Raw genomic sequence first — 13,282 nt, 5'->3', positions numbered from 1 at the left:
AAACTGAACCATTGTGCACCTACCTCACAAGCTTTCAGTTATCAGTATTTTCTAAAAAAATTAAAAAGGAAAATATATATTGTGCATATTTTTAAATATTTTAAATCAATGAGAATTAATGACATGTAAAATCTGTGATCTTGCAATACATTTTGCCTGGTTTCAATTCTCAATGTCACACCTGTTTTATACTCATCAGCTCACTGACTTGCCAAATCTCAGCAATTAATTATATTCAGTAAAAGTAAATCACTATATAAAATCTTATAACTTAACTGCAATTGTAATAATTGTCCAAATGACGCAAGGAAATAAGAATCCGGGGTGATATAATTTCAACAAATCTAATTTTTAAATTTACCTAATTTAAAAAAAAAATGTTTTAACATAGATCAAGAGGATAATCTTGATCTATGTTATAATTTATAATAATATAAACATTTCAGTGTTTTTTTTTACTTTCTATCTTATAGTTTTCTGTAGCATAGTTTAGGAGCTGTGTTATTTAGAAAATGGTACACCCTTTATTATAACGAGCTGGCTCTACTGATCTCAGATGGAGTCAAGGTGGTCTCCAAGCTACATCTAGTCCCGAGAACTCTGAACAAATAATAATGGAATAGTGGCTAAAGGCCCATACACACTATAAGATTATCTTTCCAATCTGGCTGGTTTGAATGAAAATCTGGAAATTTTTGGGAACAAATTACAATCAACCATTTGCTCACAACAGCTGGAAAATGGACAAAAGCAGTCATCTGGCATACATTGATTTAACCAATTTGTCCGAATGACCATTTTTGTCTGTTTTCCATGTTTAGGAGCAAATGGTCAATTGCTACCAACAATTTCCAGATTTTCATTCCAACCAGCCAGATTGGAAAGATAATCTTATAGTGTGTATGGGCCATTAGTGTAATAGTTTAATGCCAAAGCTGCCAGTTAAGTGATGATGCCAATCATCAAAGTGAAGGTTTGATTTTATCAGTTCTCAATGATGCTTTATACTTGATACATGCTGGAATTCACAATAACCAAGCACCATAGGATATTAGTTACTTTGCCCATACGTAACACTCGGCAAGTTGCAGGTGCTGGCATGCTCCTGGTGATTAATCCTGTAGATTTAAGTAATCAGTTAATAAGACAAGATTCTACTTTTGAAACTGTTGATGCTTTAAATCTACATAGTTCCCGCAGCTACATATGGGCCTTAGTGTCTTAATTAAGTTTTCTGAATTATTGTAACATGCAGTAGTAATGTAATTATAATATGTTCTAGAATTAAACTTTTATAAACTTTTAGTGAATGTAATTGCAGACTTACAGTAGATATCACCTAGGCCCCTTCCATAAAGCCACCAACTCTTATTGAGAATACATGGTAGGGATAGATGATATTCCCCTATAAACACTCTATAAAGCAACATTTCTAATTTCTAGGATTGATAACTACATTATGTATGAGAGCAGTGTTATCATTGCACGTCTTCATTTAACAAAAAGGAAAGAAGGGTGATTTCTCCTATGGTGCCTTCATTATTTCATGCTACCCCAGATATCAGAGCTCCCATAATGCTCTATGGGGACTGCACAGTTACTAAAATGAAAATGTATCTTGATATGGGCATTACTAGTACACAGCAATGGGTGACCATAGAGGCTGGATCCCCTTTGAATCAGAACTGAATATGAATGGATGACCGCTTCTTGTGCAAGGCATAATGTTGGGAAGCTCTGGTAGCAAGATGAGGCTTCTGGTGAGGAAGAGAATACCTGGCTATCTATCTTTGCTTGATCAGTGAATGCTCAGAAACTGTGCTCAGTATTGCGGCAATATGCAGGTATTCAGATCATCCGCCCTGATCTTGTAATAATAAGTAGGCCATTTTATAAAATACAAAAAGTAAATTTAGCAGATTCCTATTGGTAACATTATGTAGGAGAGATACTGAGTTGGATGCCTTTGTTATCCACTCGCCAGCGGCAACTAGCAGGAAAACCATTGGATGGTAGCTGACCATTGAATAATTTCTCCTACCTTTGGAAATAATAGTCAATCTGAATGGATTTTTATTTCCTCTGCAAATCACCGAAGACAGGGTGGGTCCTGATGTCCTGTGCAAGCATCGGCCCATCTATGTTCCCATGGGAATACCCACTGTTTTCATGCCCATAAAATGCTGGGTGTTCCCATGGACCAACACCATTTCCACCCCATACCTCCCGACAAAAAATGGCCCGGTGCATGCACAACCCCCGCCCATCGGGGCTGGGGCCAAATTCGGATCACACCAAGTGATCCTGAATTGGCCGCTATGTGTGCATACTTGTGCTTACAGTATGGAGAGTAACATGAAGTAGGCATTTCTGGGAAGCAGCTGGACGTAGAGTATTAAGATGCATGGAGTGGCTGTTTCTGATGGGGTATTATGAGAGTGCCATGGACATACATTGAGACTTCAGTGTTCAGTTAGATGTTCATATGTAGTTGGGATGTCTGTTTCAGGTCAATCTCTTATACCCACCTTGAGTCTGGCTCTATCTAGAGCCCTGCAGGGCTTGGGTAAAACTTTAGGTGTGGCCTAAATGCAGGAGGTATGGCCATGCCCCTTATGGGGAAAACAATATTTGTATTTTACGTGACAAGCAGGGGTTGACTTGAGTCCCTCAATCATGGTTAAATCAGTGGCTGCAGCCTCTTTGGCACAACTGTAGCCCAGCAGACAGCAGTTGTGTTGGAACGAGAGGCAGCAGCTATCAGTTTAGAGGGAGGTGGAGGACATGCATCAGACATAAGCCCCTGTTGGTGCCCCCCAAGAAACCAGGATAATTAGTGCCCACTCCCAACCACTTGAACTTGTAACTGCGAGACGTATCATTTATAATGACAGGAGACCTAAACCTAGGCTAAAGTTTCTAAAAAAAAAACCACCATCATCATTATTTTCCATCTGTGGTACATGCCTATGTAATTTAGGAACTTCAGCCAACAAAAATTTGGGGGATACCCTCCCCCATTAAGATAATTGATTTATTTAGGGTATAAGACGGTTCTGGTGTGTTGCCAGCTACTACTGTACACTAAATAAAACAATTGCTATTTGCTGCAATTATATTTCTGCCCTATATATTTTTTGCAGTTTTCTGTATATTTAATTAGGTTCATACAAAGTTACAAAAAAACCTTTAATTTATAGTGTTTTACTCAATTCTATGTGCTTAGTATTGATATTAAAAAAATCCCAGTAGAAATATGCTTGCAAACTTTAAAATAAAAATAGTTTATAATATGAGTTTCACATTGCAGTAAAGGAAACAGTAAAAATAGGCATAGTTCAGTAAATATTTAAACGATTCTGTAAGTACTTTTAAATATAATTTCATAAAGCTGCAGTTCCTCACTTGCACCACAGAGCGCCGCTGTTTGACCAATAAGCAGAAGAATACAGAGCTGGAGATCCACTGGTATTTTCATCACTCTCACACACTGCAGATCTGCAGGAAGACACACAGCCATTTTCTGGGTTCTCTCTGCACAGAATACAGGATATTTAACATATTTTCCTGATCAACTTGTTCAAGAAAAACAAGAAAGAGCTTTGGATATTTCCTCATCACAGGATTACAGATTCAAGCATTTTTAAAGGGATATTTTATGAAATATATCAGATGCAAAAGATGGAAGCTCATCCACAGACATACAAAGGAATCAGATGGCAAGTAACATTTTCCTTCTTATTATCATGGCTGTATCATTCAGTCTCTGCTCAGACTCATTATTCTATTGTAGAAGAGATGAGAAAAGACTCTGTTATAGCAAATATTGCAGAAGACCTTGGATTAGATATTAAACAGCTCTCATCTAGGAAACTGAGAATTGTATCACGTGTGTCAGAGAAATATTTCTATGTAAATGCAGATACTGGGAATCTGTACATTAAGGACAGGATAGACAGAGAGACACTGTGTGGGGCAGCAGCTACCTGCTTCCTAACCTTTGATGCTGTGGTTGAAAATCCATTTAATATTTTTAAGATCAAAATTGAAATTCAGGATATCAATGATAATTATCCACATTTTTTTCATAACACCATCACTCTGGCAGTTATTGAATTTACATCACCAGGAGCCAGATTTGTATTACAAAATGCAGAAGATCCTGATATTGGGATGAATTCAGTACAGACATACAGGCTCAGTGATAATCAGTATTTTACAATTAATACAAAGAGCAGAGCAGATGGGAGAAAAATTCCAGAGCTCGTGTTAGAGAAACCTTTAGATCGAGAGACACAAAATGTTCATGAATTGATAATAACAGCCTTGGATGGAGGAAACCCAGTGAGATCTGGGACTGCTTTGGTAAAGGTCATTGTTACTGATGGTAATGATAATGCTCCTACATTTACTCAGGACATGTATAAAGTCACCCTAAAAGAAAATATTCCAATTAACTCCACAATTATTGTTTTAAATGCAACTGACAGAGATGAAGGGATCAACTCAGAGATCACATATTCTTTCAGCAAAACCTCAGGAGATCTCCATCATACAGGGACTTTTACTATTCACCCTACAAATGGGGAAATTAAAATTAAAAAATATTTGGACTTTGAAACGACAAATAACTTTGAACTCTCTGTACAAGCAAAGGATGGAGGTGACCTTGTTGCCCATTGCAATGTATTGATAGAAGTAACAGATGAGAATGACAATGTTCCAGAGATATCTATCATATCATTCTCTTCTCCTATTCCTGAGAACTGTGACCCAGGTACAATGATAGCTCTGATTGAAGTTCATGATTTAGATTCTGAGGAAAATAGAGAAGTGGACTGTCACATTATAGAAGATGTTCCTTTTGATTTGCTTTCATCTGACAGTTACTACAGAATAATTTCAAGAAATGCTCTGGACAGAGAGAAAGTATCTTCTTATAACATCACAATTGTAGCTACTGACAGAGGATCTCCCCCACTTTCCAGCAGAAGAACCATCAGATTGGAGATATCAGATGTTAATGACAATCCACCAACATTTATGAAATCTACTTATGTTGCTTATGTGCCAGAGAACAACTTACCAGGAGCCTCAATATATAGTGTACAAGCATCAGATCCTGATACTGGGGAAAATGCTAAAATTATTTATTCAATTTCCAGCACTAATACAGAAGATCTCCCAGTGTCCTCTTATCTGTCCATGAATATAGAGACTGGGGTTCTCTATGCTCAGAGATCATTTGATTATGAGCAGCACAAGGAGTTTCTAATACAGGTAACTGCTAGAGACAATGGATCCCCGTCTCTGAGCAGCAATACAACACTAATTATCCGCATAGTGGATCAGAATGATAATGCACCAAAGATCTTGTATCCCTCAGCAGACAGTGGTGGCCCAGCTGTGTTTGAGATGGTCCCTTTTGCCTCTGAACAAGGATCATTAATAACTAAGGTGGTTGCAGTGGATGCAGACTCTGGACATAATGCTTGGCTCTCATATTACTTCATACAAGTGTCAGAACCATCTCACTTTACCATCAGTCAGCACACGGGTGAGATCAGGACATCACGTGTCTTTCATGATAAGGATATACTGAATCACAAGGTTGTGGTGATGGTGAAGGACAATGGAGATCCCTCTCTCTCAGCTACAGTCACAGTAAGTCTCATTGTCGTGGATAATTTCCTACAGGTGGTTCCTAAACTCAGTAACCATCTCAAAGATGAAGACCCCCAATCAAATCTACAGCTGTACTTAGTGATCGGACTTGCTCTCATTTCCTTCTTATTTATTATAACTGTATTATTGGTTATTGTCTCAAAATGCAAACAACCAAAGCCTTTACCAACATTTTCTTCTCTAAGTACAAATCTGTATCCTCCGGTTGATCCCCGGGTGCTCTCCATGTATAGCGATGGAACTTTACCATTCCCCTACTCGTACAATGTGTGTGTGGCTTTGGATCCCAGTGAAAGTGACTTTACTTATAGGAAACCAAATGAAAATGTCCCTGTAGAGAATCTCATTGATGCTGATGATTCCGGACTTGCAACTGAAAAATTAAATCTTCCAATCAGCGATCAGGTAAGTTTTTATACCAAAGATCATGTTATGTGAGACTTCCTCTAGTGTTTCTTTTATTAATTTGTCTTAGGCTTTATGACTTAGAAAATATATAATGTGAATTGTTTGGTATAATACAAATTATACAATTTGGTTGCTCGTTATAATAATATTTTATAGCATTGTTTGGTTTATCGATTGTTGTTAACAAGTATAAAAACATTACGTAACTATCTGATTAATCTTTATTTGAAGTGTGTGTGTTGCAGTAATTTCTAAGATTTTTTTAATATCTCTTTGGAACATACAGTATAGTCTAAAAAGCTAATTTTATTCTGGGTGCTACGGTTTCCTTCCACTATAAAAATAATACTGTACTACTACTGACCTACAGTACCAGTACAGTATGTTTTTGGATAGTGGAAGGAAACAGTTAGTTTATGTAAATAAATTGCACAAGTGTAAGCCTATATTCATGGTGGGGAACTTACACTGTAATATCCAATGGAGAAGACACTGTTGTGAATGATACATTTTGTATTGTAAGTTGTATAATGCTCAATAGCAATACAGTAAGCAGTAGAATGTGTATATTGGTGAATTATACTTGATAGCATCACAGCTAAGGTTCATTTGTTTCCCACGTGTACCTTATTGAAGCAGTTAATGAACTGCACATTTTGGCTTCAGAAGTTTTGTTATTTTATGTACAGTAAAATAAACTTCTGGGTATAGTGTTTGTTTTTGTTTTTTTGCAATGGCCAAAGTTAATGGTCAAAGTTATTCATTGCTGAATATACAGTCACAAGAATCTGTATAAGCTATCTTTTAGTGCCACTGGTATTATAAAATGATCGCACAGATGGAGTCACATCAAGGATCAATGTGGTTTCCAAGTTCCGTTCAGTTCTGAGGACTGATTCTGAGCACAGTTGTAGTAATAGTGGCCACGTCTAATTGTTTTAATTCAAAACCACCAGTTAAGTGATGTTAATCATCAAGGCAGAGTTGAATTTTACTTCTCTCCACGATGCATTATCCTTGAAACAGTATCACTAACCAAACTTCGTACGATACTAGTCCATATGTAATACCTTGTGAGTTACAGTATTGGCGTAATTCTGATGAATTAGCCTGTAGAGTTACTGTGAAGCAGAAAGAATTTAAAAGGAACCTGATTTAGCTTTTTAAAATTTTGACGCTCTACAATCTATGTGGTTCCTGCAACTCACAGATGAATACATTTGGACCTTTGTGTCTAACTGATGTTTTCTGAATTATTGTAATATGCAGTCGTAATGTAAATATATCATGTTCTAGTATTATCGCTCTCATCACTCTTCGTGAGCATCACCCCAGATTAAGATATCACCAATCCAGTCCCCCTTCATAGTGCCACCATCTCTACTTGAAAATACATAAAGGGTTGATGAGATTCACCTTCAGACACTCTCTGTATAGCAACATTTGTGTTTTCTGGGTACATTTATGGAACCGTAACAATTCCAATGTGTATGAGAACAGCGGTATTATTGCATCTCTTTATTTAACAAGGGATAATCACTTATATCTGTCGTGGTCCATTTATTCAGTAATCTAATGGTACTGCAGTTGCCAGGGATTCCATAGCACTCCATGGGGACTGTGAAGCTACTTGAGATAGGCAATTGAGATGGGTGACCATCGATGAATGCCCTTTGAGTCAAATCTGAAAATGAATGCATGACTGCTGCTTGTGCATTGCATAAAGCTGGGAATCTGCGCCAGGAAGGTGAGGTTCTGGTGGGGGAGAGAATATACAGCTTACATGCATCAGATCAATAAATGCTCAGAAGCTGTACTATGTTGTAGTATTGCTGCAACTTGCAGCCATACAGAGCAACTCCACTGATCCTCTAATGTAAATTGGTCCTTTAATAAAACTAATGAACCCAGAAGATTTTTGGAAAAAAGTTATATGCGGGTGTTAATAAGTTGTATGTAATTGTTAAAACAAATGTATCCCCTGATTTCAAAATGGCTGTTCATGTGCCCGAATCAGAAAACTTGTCATGTACCAGCGGTGCATGACATATCCAGACATAGCTGCGTCCAAGTCACACCTTGTGTGTATGGTGGAACATGATGTAGAGAATTCTGCTCAGCAGCTGATTGGTCAGTATGGTGATGCATAGATTGGTTGCTTCTGATGGGAGTATCATGGGAGTGTCATGGGCATATATTGTGACTTCAGTGCTCATTTAGGTGTTTGTATGCATTTGGGATGCCTGATTAATTTGTTTGATCTCTTATACCAAAAAGGTTTCAGCAAAAGTTTGCAGCATAAAAAAAAGTGGGTGTTGCATTTTGGACACCAAAAATCATGCTTATATGTGAATATATGGGTAGATAACTATATTACCATATTTATTTGTGCATAGCCTGCTATGGCTAATACAAATTCAAATACAGCTGTCCTTTACAATGCGCTTCTGTATCTTTTATTATGATAGGATGCCTAAGCTTAAGGTAAAGTTTAATATTAAGTATTATACCAAACACAAATTGGGGGAAATACCACCACCATTAGGATAACTGGTTATTACAGTATATAGGGTATGAGACAGTTCTGGTGTGTTGTCTGCTACTACTGTACACTAAATCACATTGACTATTTGCTCATTGTTGCCACGAATCTCCATGCTGCGATGCTTAATGCTTTTAACTATGCTGCAGGAGTGAATCAGACACATGTGCGTTGTGATGAGATTCCACCAATCGCCACGGAAGTCACACTTTGCATTTTGCACAGTAACGATGAGTGTGGCTACCTCTGTAGTGTTCGTAATGTATTATGCACATTTAAATAAAACCATACTAAATTATGAATATTATGTCAATAAAATGATCAGAAATGATATAATCTATAGTGCGATATGTGCTTAGTATTGAAATAAACAAATCCCAGTAAAAAAAAACAGTGAAAAAAAAAACAGCTGAAAATAGAGAAAAAAAAACATTTGGACCATGTTATAGAAATTCTATGAACTATAAAGGTGAAGTACATATTATATGATTAGCATTAAAATAGATAAATTAGCAAACATAAGCATAATTCACTAAACATTTGGTTTATCTTAAGTACTTTTAAAAATTATTTTATAGCATTGCAATTCCACATTTTCACCACAGAGCGCCGCTGTTTGACCAATAAGCAAAACAATATAGAGCTGGAGATCCACTGGTATTTTCATCACTCACACACACTGCAGATCTGCAGGAAGACACACAGCCATTTTCTGGATTCTTTACAAAGACTAAAGGTTCATTTTTACATATTCTACTGCATGATTTCATCAAGAAAAATATTTGGGTATTTCTATTTCACTGGATTACAGTATCAAGCCTTATAAAAGGGACATTTTGTAGAAGATTTCAGATGCAAAAGATGGAAGCTCATACACAGACATACAAAGGAATCAAATGGCAAGTAACATTTTCCTTCTTATTATCATGGCTGTGTCATTCAGTCTCTGCTCAGACTCATTATTCTATTGTAGAAGAGATGAGAAAAGACTCTGTTATAGCAAATATTGCAGAAGACCTTGGATTAGATATTAAACAGCTCTCATCTAGGAAACTGAGAATTGTATCACGTGTGTCAGAGAAATATTTCTATGTAAATTTACAAACTGGAAATCTGTTTATTAAGGACAGGATAGACAGAGAGACACTGTGTGAGACAGAAGCTACCTGCTTCCTAACCTTTGATGCTGTGGTTGAAAATCCCTTTAAAAATTTTAAAGTGAAAGTAGAAATTCAGGATATAAATGATAATTATCCCCATTTTTTTCATAACAACATAATTTTGACAGTCCTCGAATTAACAACACCAGGAGCCAGATTTGTATTACAAAATGCAGAAGATTCTGATATTGGGATGAATTCAGTACAGACATACAGGCTCAGTGATAATCAGTATTTTACACTTAATACAAAGAGCAGAGCAGATGGGAGCACATACCCAGAGCTTGTGTTAGAGAAACCTTTAGATCGAGAGACACAAAATGTTCATGAATTAATTTTAACAGCCTTGGATGGAGGAAACCCAGTGAAGTCTGGGACTGCTCTGGTAAAGGTCATTGTTACAGATGCTAATGATAATGCTCCTACATTTACTCAGGACATGTATAAAGTCACCCTAAAAGAAAATATTCCAATTAACTCCACAGTTATTGTGCTAAATGCAACTGACAGAGATGAAGGGATAAATGCAGAGATCACATATTCTTTCAGCAAAACCTCAGGAGATCTCCATCATACAGGGATTTTTAGTATTCACCCTACAAATGGGGAAATTAAAACAATTAAATATTTGGATTTTGAAATAACAAAAAAATATGAACTCTCCATACAAGCAAAGGATGGAGGTGGTCTTCTTGCTCATTCCAAGGTATTGATAGAAGTATCAGATGAGAATGACAATGTTCCAGAAATATCTATCACGTCATTCTCTTCTCCTATACCTGAGAATTGTGAGCCAGGTACAATGATAGCTCTGATTGAAGTTCATGATAAAGATTCAGGGGAAAATAGAGAAGTTGACTGTAACATTATAGAAGATGTACCTTTCAATATACTTTCATCTGACAGTTACTACAGGATAGTTTCAAGAATTACTCTGGACAGAGAGAAAGTATCTAGTTATAACATCACAATTGTAGCTACTGACAGAGGATCTTCCCCACTTTCCAGCAGAAGAACCATCAGATTGGACCTATCAGATATTAATGACAATCCACCAATATTTATGAAATCTACTTATGTTGCTTATGTGCCAGAGAACAACTTACCTGGAGCCTCAATATACAGTGTACAAGCATCAGATCCTGATACTGGGGAAAATGCTAAAATTATTTATTCACTATCCAGCAGTAATACAGAAGATCTCCCAGTGTCCTCTTATCTGTCCATGAATATAGAGACTGGGGTTCTCTATGCTCAGAGATCATTTGATTATGAGCAGCACAAGGAGTTTCTAATACAGGTAACTGCTAGAGACAATGGATCCCCATCTCTGAGCAGCAATGCCACACTAATTATCCGCATAGTGGATCAGAATGATAATGCACCAAAGATCTTGTACCCATCAGCAGACAGTGGTGGCCCAGCTGTCTTTGAGATGGTCCCTTTTGCCTCCGAACAAGGATCATTAATAACTAAGGTGGTTGCAGTGGATGCAGACTCTGGACATAATGCTTGGCTCTCGTATCACTTCATACAGGTGTCAGAACCATCTCACTTTACCATCAGTCATCACACGGGTGAGATCAGGACATCACGTGTCTTTCATGAGAAGGATATACTGAATCACAAGGTTGTGGTGATGGTGAAGGACAATGGAGATCCCTCTCTCTCAGCTACAGTCACACTAAGTCTAATTGTTGCAGATAATTTCCAACAGGTGGTTCCTAAACTCAGTAATAAACTCAAAGATGAAGATCCCCAATCCAATCTACAGCTGTACTTAGTGATCGCACTCGGTCTCATTTCCTTGTTTTTTATTATAACTGTTTTGTTGGTCATTATATCAAAATGCAAACAATCAGAACCTCTCCCAACCTTTACTTCTCTAAGTACAAATCTGTATCCTCCAGTTGATCCCAGGATGCTCTCATTGTATAGTGACGGATCTTTACCATTTCCCTACTCGTACAATGTGTGTGTGGCTTTGGATTCCAGTGAAAGTGACTTTACTTATAGGAAACCAAATGAAAATGTCCCTGTAGAGAATCTACTTGATGCTGATGATTCAGGACTTGCAAATGAAAGTTTAAATCTTCCAATCAGTGATCAGGTAAGTTTTTGCAACAAAAAAAGAATATGAAATTTCACATTTGATATACAATATAACTATTTTCATTATTATTATTATTTCAATGTGAGGAAATGTGTCTGTTTGTAACTGTATTTTTCCTTCAATACTAAATGGTCTAAATTGTTTTATGACATGCAAATGACATAACTTTTAGTTTACTTTTACACAGTGATAATACTGTCAAATGTTATTGTTCAAAGCAATTGTAAAGTGTTACTCAAACATTTGAATTACTTTGCATTGTTCTTATATTTCTTAAGTCCTTTCATTTAGTAGTGATTATTATTGTTTGTTACCAAATTGTAGACTAAATAATAATTTAATTAATATAACATATCATTATTTATTTGATTTTATGCCACTACTTCTTAATTTCAAATATGGATATATATTTAGACTGAACACTTAGCAGAACTGCTGAAATCAAATGTAATTTAATTGGATCTGCAGCCATTATATTTAATGTAATTTTACGTTTTTGTTGGGCTTCATGAAAAGAGTATAATATGATGGTAGGGTTCCCAATGGTTGGACCTCCCCAGTATAGTTTATATAGCGATAGTGTGGAAGAGCTTTTATGAGTCTAAGACCTCTTTTAATATATTGACTGCTATGAAATCTGATATACTGAGCTATTGTCATGGTCATGGGGCTTGGAAACTGGCAGCCAGGCACATTCTAAGGATGCACCAAGGTATTTCTTCATGTACCCTGCAGGTACTAGGAGCAGATAGCTGAGCTGGACATACTGTAGGTGCCATTGGGCAGCAACAATGCTCTTACTTGGACGTGTACCCTTGGTTTTTATACCAGTTATATCACCCATAGAATGATGAATAGAATGCTAATATTTAGTCATGAACACTATTTGAAAGTTTTTCTTACTCTGGACAATGTTACAGGTCGAGTTATATCTCCGAAAACTATACATTCCAGAAAGTGAAAAAAATTGGGGGCTAAAAGCACTACTGGGGCTATCTGTAACTGGCACTACTTAGATCATGATATGTAACTGACTACTGAGGACATGATATGTAACTGGCACTACTGGTGACATCTATAACTGGCACTACTGAAGACATGATATGTGACTGGCACTACTGAGGACATGATATGTGACTGGCACTACTGAGGACATGATATGTGACTGGCACTACTGAGGACATGATATGTAACTGGCACTAAATATGTGCAAGAAAATGATTGCTTGGCATTTAAATTCAGTACCTGAGATAGGACACATACTTTGTTTCATGTTTTGAAACCTTGTTTTATGCACAAATGAAATATATTTGTGTGTATTTCATGTGTTTGATGTGTTTATACAACATAATTGCAAGATACCTGATGATACAT

At 36.7% G+C, this 13,282-nt stretch overlaps 1 protein-coding gene across 4 annotated transcripts in view; it reads left to right on the top strand.

Moving 5' to 3' along the window:
• Window positions 1-13,282, top strand: part of LOC146073840 (protocadherin gamma-B2-like) — a 414,290-nt gene that overhangs the window by 142,624 nt on the left and 258,384 nt on the right. The gene's annotated exons all lie outside the window — the stretch shown is intronic.

The sequence above is a fragment of the Crinia signifera genome, chromosome 4 (assembly GCF_055691185.1).
Source record: "Crinia signifera chromosome 4, ASM5569118v1, whole genome shotgun sequence".
NCBI lineage: Eukaryota > Metazoa > Chordata > Amphibia > Anura > Myobatrachidae > Crinia > Crinia signifera.
This window is presented reverse-complemented; position numbering and strand designations above follow the sequence as displayed.